Genomic DNA, 16,263 nt, shown 5'->3' on the forward strand with positions numbered 1-16,263 from the left:
TCTGTGGGGTGCATAGACAACCCGCAGGAGTGAGAAATTCTAAAAAGAACCACTATCTTAAAAATTCGCACCTAGGAATCAACACTGACATTGCATGCAGCAGAAGTAGTACTAGAATAGCACACAATGTCAGTGCTCATGCCTAGGTGTGAATTTTTAAGATAGTGGTTCTTTTTGGAAATTCTCACTCATTTATTATTTCTGAAATTGGATGGTATCATATCTTTTTTATATTACGTTGTGGTCTTAAATGAATTTAAGACAAATTGTTGTGATGAATTAACTACAGACAATGAAAACATCCTTTTCAATGAATACAAATCTTTTACTGGAGCAACTATTTACAACTGTGAAATATTCTTAGCACAACTTATTGTTTTATAGCTCTCTATATTTTTCTTGATAACTGTCCAGAATTCTCCCACTATTAAGAGACCTATAAATGCTATTAGGTTCTGTAGAAGAGTTGGGCTTGGTTTACCTATAAGAAAGACAATTTGTTAGAAGACAAGACTTTTATGTACCTATTTTAGTACAGAGTTATGCTACTGTTTATTTAAGATTAATGGTTAAAAAATATCAGAAATTAAGGGTGTTGGAAACTTGGCAGTATCTTTTTTTTTTTTTTGCAAGGATTACAAGTATTAAACATCAAATAATATGCCAAACTAGAGGTTTTTTTGGGCACAATTATAGAGAAACAAAATAGCATTGATTTAATGTATGTACAGCTTTTTTCATCAAGATGCATGACTATTATGGTGGCAAAAAAAAAAAAACAATTATTATTATTTGCAAGAAATTGAATTTCTACACAGTTGTGGAGAAATTGAATTTCTCCACAACTGGTACTGCGGAGTTTGTGGGAATTTGGCAGAAATCATGGGTTCAGAAACCTCAATATTCTAATGCTGGATTCTGACATTTTTGTTCAGAGGAAAATACAAATAAACTGGGTTGTTTTTTCCAAATTTAATTCTGGTCTCTTGCTAAAGCTATTGGGCACAACTTTTGATCACCTCTACTCCCACCTCAGCTAAAGCAACTTACTTTAATTCTAACTCTTGTATTGACAAGTCTGTAAATCAGGAGTCAACAGATCATAACATCTGTTTCCAATCCTCTACTGTTCAACTCAATCACTACTGGAGTTACTGCATAAAATTAGTCATTTACAGTTAGTGTGATAGCTGCCAAAGCACAGATTTTGTAGTTCCTTCCATATACTATTCAAGAAATCGTGAACTGATCTCGTAGCCCAGCGTTTACCAAACTGTGTTCCGCAAGATGTGAACAAGTGTTCCGTGAAAAATCGTAATCAATAATTTAAAAAATAAAATAAATAAATTTTGCAAATTTGTAGTGTACACCACTTTTGTATCATTTTAACATTTTTTTTTCGGTTATTAATATACTGGCACAGATTAATAATCAAATAGACTGTGGAACACTTTATTTTGGCAGGCTTTTGCATAGAGAAGTATGTATAGAACTAATGGGATCTACGAAAAAGTAGCAATGTAGTGATCTAATATGCCATTCGTATGTGATTTAGCCTGGAATACACAGGTTGTGAAGGAGAGGGGGAAGCGAACCGATATCATAACTAAACTCACTTCCTCGTATAAATTTTTTTTATAATTAACAGTATTTCGAATTATTATTATTAAAATACATGACTATGGATTTGTGGTTGAAAAAAGGAACTTTAAAACGAGAAGCAAAGTACTTTTAGTAGTGCAACTGTGGTCGATGAAAACAAACACAATATTGTCACACGTCAAAGTGAGGATGAACAAACACAGCCCCAAAAATCTGACCTGAAAAACGGGAACCAACTAATAAAAGACCAAAACGAAAGCATGATGACAGTTATTTGAATTTCGGCTTTACATGTGTTGGAAATAAAAATGCTCCTGATGCACAGTGCGTCATATGTAATAAAATATTAGCAAACAGTTCTTTGACTCTAAACTTGTGTTTCATAAGTGATCCGTGAATATGTTGTGAGATGAAAAGTGTTCCATGACTAAAAAAGTTTGGGAAACGCTGTCATAGCCTATGAAAGTATTAAGCAACTACTCAAGCTGGATCATTGATCTGAACTAACAACCCTACATAAAAGTTCTATTAATAAAATTGTAATTTTAAATGCATTTAAAGTGTTTAAATATTAAAATATATTTAAATTTAATAGTCAAGTCTGGGGTAAAGCCTTTTTCTGTACATGGCTATGATGAGAAACTTGGTTTGCTACTTAGTGCATTGATCTCATATTGTAGAAGTGTTTCACAAGTTGCCTTTGTATTGCACTACTCTGAACAAAAGCCACTGCTCCATTGGAGACTTTATTTAAAGTATATGTCACTACTTGTTTTAAATAAAAGTAATACATTGGATTCCGGTTAATCAAGACAGCCGTTTATTTGGGGCAAATCTTAAAAAACAGAACAATCGAGAAAATAGCAAGGGTTTACTTCACTTAATTGGGACATGCCATTTAATCGGGGCAGTAGACCGCAGCACTGGAGATTACCCTACAATTGTCTCCAACCGAACCAAGTGGTACGGTCAGATTTCTGGAGGTCATAACCATAAAACAATAAAAACAATTACCAGTCACCTGTTTATTGGGCTTTTCTGTTAGTGCAATCTATCATAAACGGATAGTAAACTCAATCTTGTTGAATTTGCGATAATACCGACAGCTGGAATTCTGTGGGTTATTATGGTGAAATGTGTTTACACTTCCACGGAATCTTCAATCATATAAAAAATTTATTTTCAGAATCTTCTCTTCATTCCTATTTTTAAAGCTTCGTAGCTTACTCCATTCTCACTTGCGAGTATTGTGTTACTTGCAATTTGTGTGTGCCGTGTTCTTTGTTATTGACTGCTTATCTTTTTACTGTTTTAAATTTTTACCCCCCACCCACAAATGTCAGTGAACAGAAATGTCAACTAGTTAGTCTGTACACATTACAGTACGTATTAATCATTCCGATTATCACGTATCATTTAATTTTTAATTGGTAAGGTAATTGGTTTAATAGAATTAAAATTCAATTCACAAACGTGATCACAATGACCAGCACTTACTACACATTGTATAGTGAACAGTACTTTACTATGGCAAGTCCATCGTAACGTGATTTGATTGTACAGTAAACCAGGGTCAGGGATAAAGGGGGAGTCAGAGGACGAGGGTTTCCTGTGCGGATGTGCCTTTCTGCCGCTACTGGAACAGAGAAGTTTTTTCTGATTTATTTTCTGCTTTATTAGTTTAAATTGACATATTAACTTATTTCTAGAGTAGCTTTATATTCCTATTTACGGTACTTAAAGTTAAAGTAACTTAGATAGAGATTTGTAGGTATTACTTAGTATCGGAAAGGGTATCAAATACACGTGTTTACCTTTCATAAACAGCCGCCATTGTTACGTGAAAATTAATCAGTAAATCTATTAATCTTGTCGAACTTCATTGGCAATTAAATTGTACTTTTAACTATACATATAACCACTTAGGTTACGGAACATAAATAATTAGTAAAAATAAATAATTAATACATAACTTGATACGGAAGTTATATAAAGGGATGTCGTAGATAACACTCGTTACTGAAACGCGATACAGCATATCCGGAATTCGATAGCATTAGCTTGGTATAGTATAGTGCATAATATAATATTGTCAATTAATCAGTAGATCTATTAATCTTGTTAAACTTCATTGTCAATTAAATTGTTCTTTTAACTATATATATATAACGACTTAGAGTACAAACGTAACAAATAATTAATACATACTTGATACGGAAGTTATATAAAGGGAACTCGTAGATAACACTCGATACTGAAAAATAAATATAGCGTTATAACTGTGTTAAGATACAAGTTTAAGGTTTTAATTTTGTTCTGAAATTGTAATTTTACTGACATTTAAACTCAAGCATTTAGGGCATAAGCCTCAAGCTATGAAGGAGTCTAGACTATGTATAAATATAGTGCAAATGCATCAAGAATACATAGCTATATCTGAATAAATCAGATTATTAATAAAACGGCATCGTTTTATTAATAATCTTGTCGCTTATGGCTTATGCTTGAGGCTTATGCCCTAAATGCTTGAGTCTAAATACATGATACACCATCAGGCATCTCTCATATTGTGGAGTTATACTTCATAACTGTTTTGCCATCATTGCATCACTCGGGTACCTACCCACCCACCGAAGAAGGGCCAAATAGCCCTGAAACGGTGCCGTCTGGGTGGTGGTATCCATCTGAGAATAAGTAACATTAGTCTTCTCCTTAGGTGAAGCGTTACTTATTCGAAGTAGTGCAATATCATGGCAACTCGTTGTGAAGGTATTCACAATATGAGATATGACATTTAAATCGAAATCATGACTCTGACCAGAGCAGCAAAGCAAAAGGCTCAAGCTAATGGGAGTGCTGTGACTCAGGGGAGAACTGAGGGGGGCAGTTGCCCTCTGAATCACAGCCTTTTAAGATGCACTGTTTGCTTGATGTTTGCGGAGCAATCGGGTACGAGACATGATACTGCCATGGGGGATGTCTTTGTGTGTGCACGATGCAAGGAGTGCAAGGAAATTAGGCGACAACTCGGCGTTGTTATGGGCCTATATGAGACCTTGAAGGACAGGGTGGATGCCCTAGAAGGAAATAAATTGAGAGGCCCATCAAGCTCTCAGCTGCCCACATCAATGCCAGAGCTTGCACTTGGTCATCTTGCAACACAGAGGCAACCCCCAAGGCAGAATGCGCTGGTCCCACAGGAACTAGTAGTTGTTGATGACTCTATTGTCAGGGAAACGGGGAACATGCTTTGTAAAAAGGATAGGTGGAACAGGACCAGGGTATGTCTGCCAGGGGCAAGGGTTGATGACGTTGTAGAGCAGATATCATCTTTTAAGGGCACAAAAGGTGATATAGTTGTACACGTTGGCACTAATGACATTAAGAGTAGGAGACCAGCGGAATTACTTAACAAGTACAGGTCACTGTTGAAAAAAAGCCGTGAAGTAGGGTTAAATTTGAAAGTGTCTGCAATTCTGCCCAGACACGATAGGAGGGAGTATATGATGAGAGCCTTGTCGATCAATTCGGCCCTGGAAAGATTGTGCAAGGCTCAAGGGGTAGAATTTTTTTCAGCCTGGACTGTACTTGTTAACAGGAGAGATTGCTTCTACAGGGATGGGATACACTTAAATAGAAAGGGTGCAAGAATATTTGCTGATGCTATCGAGGCAGTGTTAGGTGGGTCGGAAAACTGCTAGCTTGGGGGGAGACAAAGACTAATGGATTAACAGTAGCCACTGGCAGAGGTGAAAGAGATTCTTGCACTGCTTCTATTGGAATGAGCAGAAGCCTGAAAAACAAGATGCAGGATATTTCAGAGACTGCTGGAAGTCATTGTGATACAAGTAAACACATGGGTTGTGTCAGGGTAGCTAAGAATAGAAACAAGTGCAGGTATACTTGCGTGTACACCAATGCTAGGAGTTTAGTAAATAAATTTGATGAATTTGAGGTATTGCTCAAAACATCAAAGGCAGATATTGTTGGGATATCAGAGACGTGGTGTCACACAGATATAAGGAATGCAGAACTGGAATTTGGGGAGTACAATGTGTATAGAAAGGATAGCAAGGACAGGAGGGGAGGAGGGGTTATGCTATTAGTTAAAAAACACATAAAATCCAAGGAAGTGAAGCCAGTCGACATTGATGGACAGGGCAGTGTCGAGTCAGTTTGGTGTGACATAAGCATAGGTAAATCAAAATTGAGAGTAGGAGTGTGCTATAGGCCTAATGACTCTGATGAGTATAATAAGATACTGTACAGGGAAATAGAATGGGCCAGTAAATCAGAGAGTCTTATAATGGGGGATTTTAATTTCCCAGATATTGACTGGAATTTGTGGGTTGGTCACTCACACACTAGCAGGGCTTTTGTGGATTTATTGGATGATTGTTTTCTACACCAGCATGTTCGGGAGGCAACTAGAGGGAGTAATACTCTTGATCTGATTATCAGTAGTGATTCTTCATGCATTAGGAATCTGCAGATAAAGGAACCACTGGGTGGCAGTGATCACAGTGTGCTGAAGTGGGATTTACTCAAGGAGGTAACTATCATCAGAGGCAAAGGGAAGGGTTTTTGCTTTCGTAAAGGCGACTATGATGGTCTGAGACAGTATTTAAATTCTATACAGTGGGACCAACTGATAATGTTACCAACAGCAAATTCAAAATGGGAAGCATTCAAGGAACTAATCTTGGAAGCTACCAGGCTTTACATACCAACCAAGAAATATTGTTCAAGGTTCAGGCCTAAATGGTTGTCAGATGAACTAATGAGACATATGGCAGAGAAGAAAAATGCTTGGGATACATACAAATTAATGGGTGACATGGAAGCCTATGATAGATATAAGTTGGTCTGTAACCAAGTCACAAAGGAGATTAGGCAGGCAAAGGCAGATTATGAGAAATCCTTGGCAAAGGACGCAAAGAAAAACAGAAAAGAGTTCTTTACCTATTTAAACTCAAGAAGGAAAGGGATGAGTCAGATTGGTCCACTGGATGTTGATGGTTCAACAGTTGAGGATCCTGCTCAGGTGGCTAACAATCTAAACGAGTATTTTGCATCTACATTCACACATGAGGAATTATTCAGGAAGGGGAATGTCGTAGGTGAAGTAAACATTGGCAGTGAGCTAGATTATTTTCTAATAACTGAGAGGAAAGTGGAGGAGAAATTGCTGAGGATAAACATAAAAAAGGCACCAGGGGTGGATGGGATCTATCCAGTTATATTAAAGGAGGCAGCAAAGGAAGTAAGCAAACCCCTAGCCATAATTATGAGAGCTTCTTTGGACTCAGGGGAGGTACCCATGGACTGGAGATGTGCAAATGTAACCCCAATTCACAAAGGAGGATCAAAGGCTGACACAAGTAATTATAGACCTGTTAGTTTAACTTCGGTTCCAGGAAAATTAATGGAGGCACTGGTTAAAGAAGCACTGCAGGATCATCTGGACAAGAATTCAGTTATAGCTCAGACACAGCATGGTTTTGTTAAGGGCAGGTCTTGTCTGACCAATTTGATTGGATACTATGATGTAGTCACAAAAGAATTGGATGCAGGGAATAACTTTGATATTATATATTTGGATCTTAGAAAGGCTTTTGATACTGTTGCGCATGGAAGACTGCTGCACAAATTGGAGAAGTGTGGCATTGGAGGCAAATTGCTGCTATGGATAAAGGGATGGTTGAGTGGCAGAAGACAGAGGGTGGTAATCAATGGACACTGCTCAACGTGGACTAATGTTATTAGTGGAGTTCCTCAGGGTTCAGTGTTGGGTCCATTGTTGTTTTCTGTATTTATAAATGATATTGATGATGGTGTATCAGGCTTAATGTCCAAGTTTGCAGACGATACCAAGGTTGGCAGGGTTGTTAAGGACACTACTGATACTATGCTGCTGCAACAGGATCTGGAAAGGTTGAGCAGATGGGCTGAGAGGTGGCAAATGAAGTTTAACATTGACAAATGTAAAGTACTACATATGGGAAACAGTAACCCCAGATCAACGTATCAACTCTGTGGTACTACGCTGACAGTGGTAGAGAATGAAAAGGACCTGGGGGTAATTGTGCAGGCAGATATGAACTCTGAGCAGTGCAGACGAGCTGCAAGAGTAGCTCATGGTGTCTTGTCAATGATATACAGGAATTTTTCTAGCAGGGATAAGGATGTGATTATTCCCTTGTATAAGGCATTGGTCAGGCCACAGCTTGAGTACTGTATACAGGTCTGGAGGCCTCATTTCAAGAAGGATGTAGAGCTGCTCGAACGAGTACAGAGAAGGGCAACAAGATTAGTGAATGGAACAAAGGGTTGCTCTTACGAAGAAAGGCTTAAGTTTTGCAAATTACAGAGCCTGGAGACTAGGCATCGGCGAGGTGATCTGATAGAGGTGTATAAGGCTTTGAATGGCTTGAGCATGCTCAATGCTGATGGGATTCTTCCTCTTGCTCAGAATAATCACCTGAGAGGGCATAAATTCAAATTGAGGAAGGACGGATGTCGGATAGATGTGCAGAAATTTGCCTTTAGCCAGCGGGCAGTTGGTTTGTGGAATAGACTCCCATCGCTTGTTTGTTGAAGTTGATAGCCTGAATAAATTTAAGGCTCAGCTGGACAGGTATTTCGAACGAACGGAGGGGTGAAATGGGAGTAGTGGTTTTTTTTTTTTTTTTTTGGCTGATGCTGAATAAGCTTGCTTTCTTGCATCGTATGCCTCTACTAATGCTAATGCTAATATCATCCCCAATTTCAGGGTGGCATTATGTTTTTGTTAGTCCTATTATGTCAGCATTAGATGTCCCAACCAGGAGTTCAAATTCAGCCATTTTATTGACAACACTTATGACTAAATATTCTTCAGTTATGACTAAATATTCTTCTACAGTTTACTACTCTGACACACACCCCTTTAAGTTATTTAGGCTTGTTTCCCAGTCTTTCACATTAGCATTACAAAGAAGGGCAACATGACTGGTGAGGGGAACAAAGGGGCGCTCTTACCAAGAAAGGGTTAAGTTCTGCAAATTGCAAGGTAATCTGACTGAGGTGTATAAGGCCTTGAATGGGTTGAGCAAGCTGAATGCTGATGGGATTTTTCCTCTTGCTCAGATTAAGAACCTGAGGGGGCATAGATTCAAACTGAGGAAAGACAGTTGTAGAATAGATGTGCAGAAATTTGCCTTTAACCACCAGGTAGTTGATAAATAGTCCACTGTATTTTTAATTATCTACACAAAACTTCAGATAATTGGGCCAGCCGCTTAATCGGGCCAAAATACACTAGTCCCAATGTGTCCCAAATAACCGGAATCAACTGTATACTTCTCCACTTGATCAGTGCCTTTTATTTAGAGTAGTGCAATAGCCAGGACACTCATGGTGGAATGCACAATATGAGATTGATGCACTAAGTAGCAAATTTGCTCATACCTATGTACAGAAAGAGACTACAGTCAGTCCTCGTATAGCACGATAGTTGTGTTCCTAGAAACCCTCGTGCAATGCAAAATCATGCAATATAAACAACAGGCCCGAAGGGAAAAATAGGGTTAGGTGCTGCCGGCCACTGAAGATTGAACACCCATTTTTAACCAAAACATTACAAAACACAATAAATAATCGTAATAAGATACTTACGTATTTTATTACGACTATTACGTAATAAAATATTGCTAATGCTTTTGCTTCTATCGTAAGCAAACTTGTTTTTTGTTTGATTTTCTATCCAAACAGATGACAGTCGTTCCATCTCTTTCAATCCTTTGTGTCTTAATCTAAAGAATTTAAATTACACTTTGAGTTGTTCCTGCTATAAAAGTTGTTTTTATTTTCTCTGCATTCTTTGTAATTCTCGGGGTTGCCTCATTTAGGTCTGTAGCAAGTGCAATATCACATGGTCTTTCATTTCGCTCAAAGCGTTTCACAATTTCATATTTTTTCTCTATCGACAGAGGCGGACCGGCCATAAGCCTTAACGGGGAAACCCCGGTGGGCCAGAGGCCGGTGTGATTTTGACCATAAACGCTAGTATGAGGCCATTGCAAAAATTTCCCGGGTAAGAATTTTTGATCCAGTCCGTCTCTGTTTATTGATATTGCTTTTCTTTTTCTCTCTGAATCTGCAGTCTTCACCAGGACGCTTCCTTTTCACACCTTTTAAGTATTTTATACATTTTTAGGGAATAAAGCGTAATTACAAAACGAGGAGGCACGCTTGATACACATAAACAAAGCTGCGCACGTGTAGCAACTGAATAAACAACACCGTAAAGGCAGAGATACACTATTAACTCTTCACATTTTACTAAAGCACATTTCTAGGGGTTACTACCATAAAACTATAAAAACAATTTCCAGTTGCGTTTCTGCTAGTGGAATCTGTTATAAACTGATAGTAAACTCGATCTAATTGCATTTGTGATTATACTGATATTTATTTATTTTTATTAAATGTTTATTGCTCTGCTGAAGAGCCACCCCATGGACAGCAGGAAGCTAGGGGGGGTGATATTTACATACAGAGGTTAAAACAGGGACATGTGTCCGGCGGTTACATGGGGGCACATGTATGCTTAACCCAGAAAGGTACAGAATAGCTGGAATTGTGTTGGTTTTTACGTTCATATGGTGAAATGTGATTCCCCTTCACTGATATAAAACATAAATTCATTTTCAGAATCTTCTCTTCATTCCTATCGTGTTGCATTCAGTTGGGGCGATTCCGCGTTCGACTGCCATTTCTTGTAAACACAAAGGCAAATCGTGCATAAGCGAATTCGGTTCGTGTTATATAAGATATCGTTCCCCTATTTATAAATCGTGTATGATCGAATTCGTATGCCCAAAATGTACAAATAACTCTACTTAATTAAATTTTAAATAAAATTTAAAAATTTTAAGTTTATAATTTACAATAGAGTCTTGGAAGAAATCTTGGGGTGTGTCTGTGGTGAAATAGTAATAGAAAATTTCAAAATCCACAGTTTCCTATAGTAGATAAAAATCTATGAATTTTTATTCATAGATTTTTATGACAACTCAGCGTTGTTATGGGCCTATATGAATGTTTCAAGGACAGCGTGGATGCCCTCGAAAGATCTAAATTGAGAAATTGAGAGGGCCCATCAGGCTCTCAGCTGGCCACATCAACGCCAGAGCTTGCACTTGGTCATCATGCAACGCAGTGGCAACCCCCAAGGCAGAATGCACTGGTCCCACAGGAACTAGTAGTTGTTGGTGACTCTATTGTCAGGGAAACATGCTTTGTAAAAAGGATAGGTGGAACAGGACCAGGGTGTGTCTGCCAGGGGCAAAGGTTGATGACGTTGTAGAGCGGATATCATCTTTTAAGGGCACAAAAGGTGATACAGTTGTACATGTTGGCACTAATGATATTAAGAGTAGGAGACCGGCAGAATTACTTAACAAGTATAGGTCACTGTTGAACAAAAGCCGAGAGGGTTGAATTTGAAAGTGTCTGCAATTCTGCCCAGACACGATAGGAGGGAGTATAGGATGAGAGCCTTCTCGATCAATTCGGCCCTGAAAGATTGTGCAAGGCTCAAGGGGTAGAATTTTTTTCAGCCTGGTCTGTACTTGTTAACAGGAGAGACTGCTTCTACAGGGATGGGATACACTTAAATAGAAAGGGTACAAGAATATTTGCTGATGCTATCGAGGTAGTGTTAGATGGGTCGGAAAACTGATAGCTTGAGGGGGATGCAAGGACTAATAGTTTAACAGTAGCCGTAGGCAGAGGTGAAGGTGATTCTTGCACAACTTCTATTAGAATAAGTAGCGACCTGGAGCGAGGGGTGTTTTGGGGGTTTCAGGGACGGATGGCAGTCATCCTGAAATAGGTGGGTATATGGGATGTGTTAGGGTAACTAGGAATAGGAGCATGTATACCAATGCTAGAAGTATAGTAAATAAATTTGATGAATTTGAAGTGTTGGTGAAGACATCAAAGGTTGATATTGTTGGGATAGCAGAGACGTGGTGTCACACAGATATAAGGAATGCAGAACTAGAATTTGGAGAGTACAATGTGTACAGAAAGGATAGACAGGATAGGAAGAGAGGAGGTGTTATGCTGTTAATTAAGAAAAACATAAAATCAAAAGAAGTGCACCCAGTTGATATAAATGAACAGTGCACTGTTGAGTCAGTTTCGCAGTGACATAAGCACTGCGAAAGCAAAAATAAGAGTAGGAGTGTGTTATAGGCCTAATGACTCGAATGAGTACAATGAACAATTATACAGAGAAACAGAGTGGACCAGTAAATCAGATTGTCTTATAATGGGGGATTTTAACTTCCCAGATATTGACTGGAACTTGTGCGATGGTCACTCACACACTAGGCGATTTTGTGGATTTATTGGATGATTGTTTTCTGCAGCAGCATGTTCGAGAGGCAACCAGAGAGAGTAATACTCTTGATCTGGTTATCAGCAGTGATCATTTGTGTATTAAGAATTTGCAGATAAAGGAACCACTAGGTGGCAGTGATCACATGTACTGATGTGGGATTTACTTAAAGATATAATTATCATCAGGGGTAAAGGAAAGGGTTTTTGCTTCCATAATGGTGAGTAAAGTGGTCTCAGAAAGTTTTTAAATTATACAGTGGGATAAACTGACGATGTTACCAAAAGTAAATTCTAAGTGGGAAGCATTCAAGGAATTAATCGTGGATGCTATTAAAAGTTTCATACCTATTAAGAAATATTGTTCAAGGTTTAGGCCTAAATGGTTATGTAATGAACTAATGAGACTCGTAACAGGGAAGAAAAATGCATGGGATGCATAGAAATTATCAAATTGTAGCAGAAGCCTATGGCAGATATAAGCTAGTCTGTAATCAGGTCACAAAGGAGGTTAGGCAGGCGAAGGCAGATTATGAGAAATCCTTGGCAAAAGATGCTAAGAAAAACAGCAAGGATTTCTTTACTTATATAAACTCCAAAAGGAAGGGGATGAATCTGATTGGTCCACTTGTCGATGGTTCGACTGTTGATGATCCTGCTCAGATAGCAAACAAACTGAATGAGTATTTTGCATCTACTTTCACACATGAGGAATTAGTAAGGTTTGAAAATGGCAGAAGGTTATCAAATTGTAGCAGGATACTTAATGATTTTGTAATAACTGAGAGCAAAGTGGAGGAGAAATTGTTGAAGTTAAACATAAGAAAAGCACCTGTGGTGGATGGGATCTATCCAGTTATATTAAAAGAGGCGGCAAAGCAACTAAGCAAACCCTTAGCCATAATTATGAGAGCATACTTGGACTCAGGGGAGGTCCCCCACAGACTGGAGATGTGCAAATGTATTCCTAATTCACAAAGGGGGATCGAAAGGTGACATGAGTAATTACAGACCCGTTAGTTTAACTTCTGTTCCGGGTAAAATAATGGAGTAGAGTACTGGTTAAAGATGCATTGAAGGATCATCTAGACAAGACTGCAGCAATAATTCAGACACAGCATGGGTTTGTTAAGGGAAAGTTTTGTCTGACAAATTTGATAGGATATTATGTGGTTACAAAGGAACTGGATGCAAAAAATAATTTATATCATATATTTGGATTTCAGGAAAGCTTTTGCCACTGTTGCGCATGGAAGACTATTGAACAAATTGGAGCAGAATGGTATTAAGGGTAAGTTGCTACAATGGATAAAAGGATGGTTTAGTGGGAGAAGACAGAGGGTGGTAATTAATGGGTGCTGCTCTTCGTGGACTAATGTTATTAGTGGAGTCCCACAGGGTTCGGTGTTGGCTCCTCTGTTGTTTTGTATATTTATCAATGATATTGATGAAGGTATATCAGGCTTAATGTCGAAGTTTGCAGATGATACAAAGGTTGGCAGGGTTGTTAATGACAGTGTGCTACTGCAACAGGATCTAGATAATTTGGGCAGATGGACTAAGAAGTGGCAACTGAAATTTAACCTTGACAAATGCAAAGTACTGTATATGGGTAGAAGTAACCCCAGAGAAACGTACCAACTCTGTGGTACTACACTTAAGGTGGTAGAAAATGAAAAAGACCTGGGAGTGATTGTGCAGTCAGATATGAAGTTTTCTGAGCAATGAAGACAGGCTGCCAGGGCAGGTCATGGGGTTTTGTTAATGAAAAATAGGAATTTTGCTAGCAGGCCATAAAGGCAATGGTCAGGCCACGCCTTGAGTACTGCGTACAGGTCTGGAGGCCTCATTTTAGGAAGGATGTAGATTTGCTTGAGCATGTATAGAGAAGGGCAACAAGATTGGTGAGGGGAATGAAGGGATCCTCTTACCAAGAGAGGCTTAGTTCTGCAAATTGCAGTGGCTGGAGACTAGGCACCTGCGTGGTGATCTGATTGAGGTGTATAAGGCCTTGAATGGGTTGAGCACGCTGAATTCTGATGGGATCCTTCCACTTGTTCAGATTACGAACCTAACGGGGCATAAATTCAAATTAAGAAAAGACAGATGTAGAATAGATGCGCGGAAATTTGCCTTTAGCCAGCGGGTGTGGTTAATTTCTGGAACAAACTTCCATCTGTCGTTGTGGAAGTTGACAGGTTGAATAAATTTAAGGAGGAACTGGACAGGCATTTGGAGGGAATGATGTGATTTTTTTTTTTTTTTTGTTTTTGGCTGATGGCGTAAGCTCATACACTTGCTTTCTTACATCACATGCCACTACTACTAATACTACTATTATAGTACTGTTTTACTCAATAACTGGCTTAACTAACTTTGAGTGTTCCACATAATGGTGGGGAACTTAAATAATAACTTAAGTTATTATTTCAATTTAGCATTAGCATTAGTAGAGGCATATGATGCAAGAAAGCAAGCTTATTCAGCATCAGCCAAAAAAAAAAAAAAAAAACACACCACTCCCACTTCACCCCTCCGTTCGCTCGAAATACCTGTCCAGTTGAGCCTTAAATTTGTTTAGGCTATCAACTTCAACAACAAGTGATGGAAGTCGGTTTCACCAACCAACCACCTGCTGGCCAAAGGCAAATTTCCGCACATCTATCCGACATCCGTCCTTCCTCAATTTGAATTTATGCCCTTTGAACTGATTATTCTGAGCAAGATGAAGAATCCCATTGGCATTGAGCATGCTCAAACCATTCAAAGCCTTATACACCTCTATCAGATCACCTCGCCGGTGCCTAGTCTCCAGACTCTGTAATTTGCAAAACTTAAGCCTTTCTTCGTAAGAGCAACCCTTTGTTCCATTCGCTAATCTTGTTGCCCTTCTCTGTACTCGTTCCAACAGCTCTACATCCTTCTTGAAATGAGGCCTCCAGACCTGTATACAGTACTCAAGATGTGGCCTAACCATTGCCTTATACAAGGGAATAATCACCTCCTTATCCCTGCTAGAAAAATTCCTGTATATCATTGACAAGACACCATGAGCTACTCTTGCAGCTCATCTGCACTGCTCAGAGAACTTCATATCTGCCTGCACAATTACCCCCAGGTCCTTTTCATTCTCCACCACTATCAGTGTAGTACCGCAGAGTTGATACGTTGCTCTGGGGTTACTGTTTCCCATATGTAGGTTCTGAATTTGTAGGTTCTAGCCAAAATTTATCATGCTGGTAACTTCAGCCAAGTTTGTAAAGTAATTTAGTATTTTGTGCATGTGAAATTGTTTTTATGCACGACATTGGCTAATTGGCAAAATAAGTACACAGTCTGAACAGGAGACAAGAATCGAAGTTACATTTTTGGAGAACTGTTTATTTAAAGTGTATGTCACTACTCATTTTAAATAAAAGTAATATACTTTTCCACTGGATCAGTGCAATAGCAAGGACACTCATGGTGGAATGCCTCCACAATATGAGACTGATGCACTAAGTACTACAGATTTAAGAGGTAACTTTTTAAATGAGCCTAAAATGGCAAAAACACTACATTCACATACAATTCAACAATATGTAGTAGAACAGAAACAAAATTGAACACAGTGAATTAATGCTCACTAGCCTTAATTTTTTCATTCATTATGAATGAGCAATAAAAAAAAAGAAACTATATGATGCACCATAATCTTTTTTTCTTTTTGCTTTCCAAGTTTAAACTTAACAGATAAAAAGGAAAAATATGTGCTTATTGCATAATGAACTTTGCATTTGCACAATCTGTCTTGATACTGCACTACTCTTAAACAAATACCATTCCTGAAAGGATAACTTATCATTTTTTTAAAAGATGAGACAATGACGGCCTTACTGTGATGAGAGACTTACTGTTCTCTCATCAGTTGGTCTTTATGCAATGCTGAGCTGCATGCATGGGGAATGAAAGGGGGAGATTTCAATAGAGTTGATAAGAAATCCTTGGTTTGGTGACCCCACTGATCTGGATTCATTCATTTTTGTTCAGACAAGAAACAAAAATGAAAATAAACTGCCCTTTTTTTTTTGCTTCCGAGGTCATTATTTCCCCCCCCCCCAAATTAGTGAAACTATTGATCAAAAAATAGAAGCTTTCCACTATCTTTATGACAATCTCTGCAAGTCAATGAGAATGATATCATAAAAAAAAAAATTTTAATTGCAAAAATTTATATTTGATGGATGTCTTACAGCCCTGTCACCTAATAAAGGTGATGGACAGTAGATGATTCAA

General features: G+C 38.4%; 1 protein-coding gene across 2 annotated transcripts in view; it reads right to left on the bottom strand.

Moving 5' to 3' along the window:
* Positions 1–389: 389 nt before the first annotated feature.
* The window catches only part of LOC150091951 (uncharacterized), a 142,622-nt gene continuing 126,748 nt past the window's right edge, over positions 390–16,263 (bottom strand). For both annotated transcript variants that reach the window (XR_016547692.1, XR_016547693.1), the window contains one exon: positions 390–481. The gene's annotated coding sequence lies outside the window, so the exon portion shown is untranslated. The remainder of the gene's footprint in view (positions 482–16,263) is intronic.

This window comes from Mastigoproctus giganteus, chromosome 1 (genome assembly GCF_048544385.1).
Source record: "Mastigoproctus giganteus isolate SK-2022 chromosome 1, ASM4854438v1, whole genome shotgun sequence".
NCBI classification, from domain to species: domain Eukaryota; kingdom Metazoa; phylum Arthropoda; class Arachnida; order Uropygi; family Thelyphonidae; genus Mastigoproctus; species Mastigoproctus giganteus.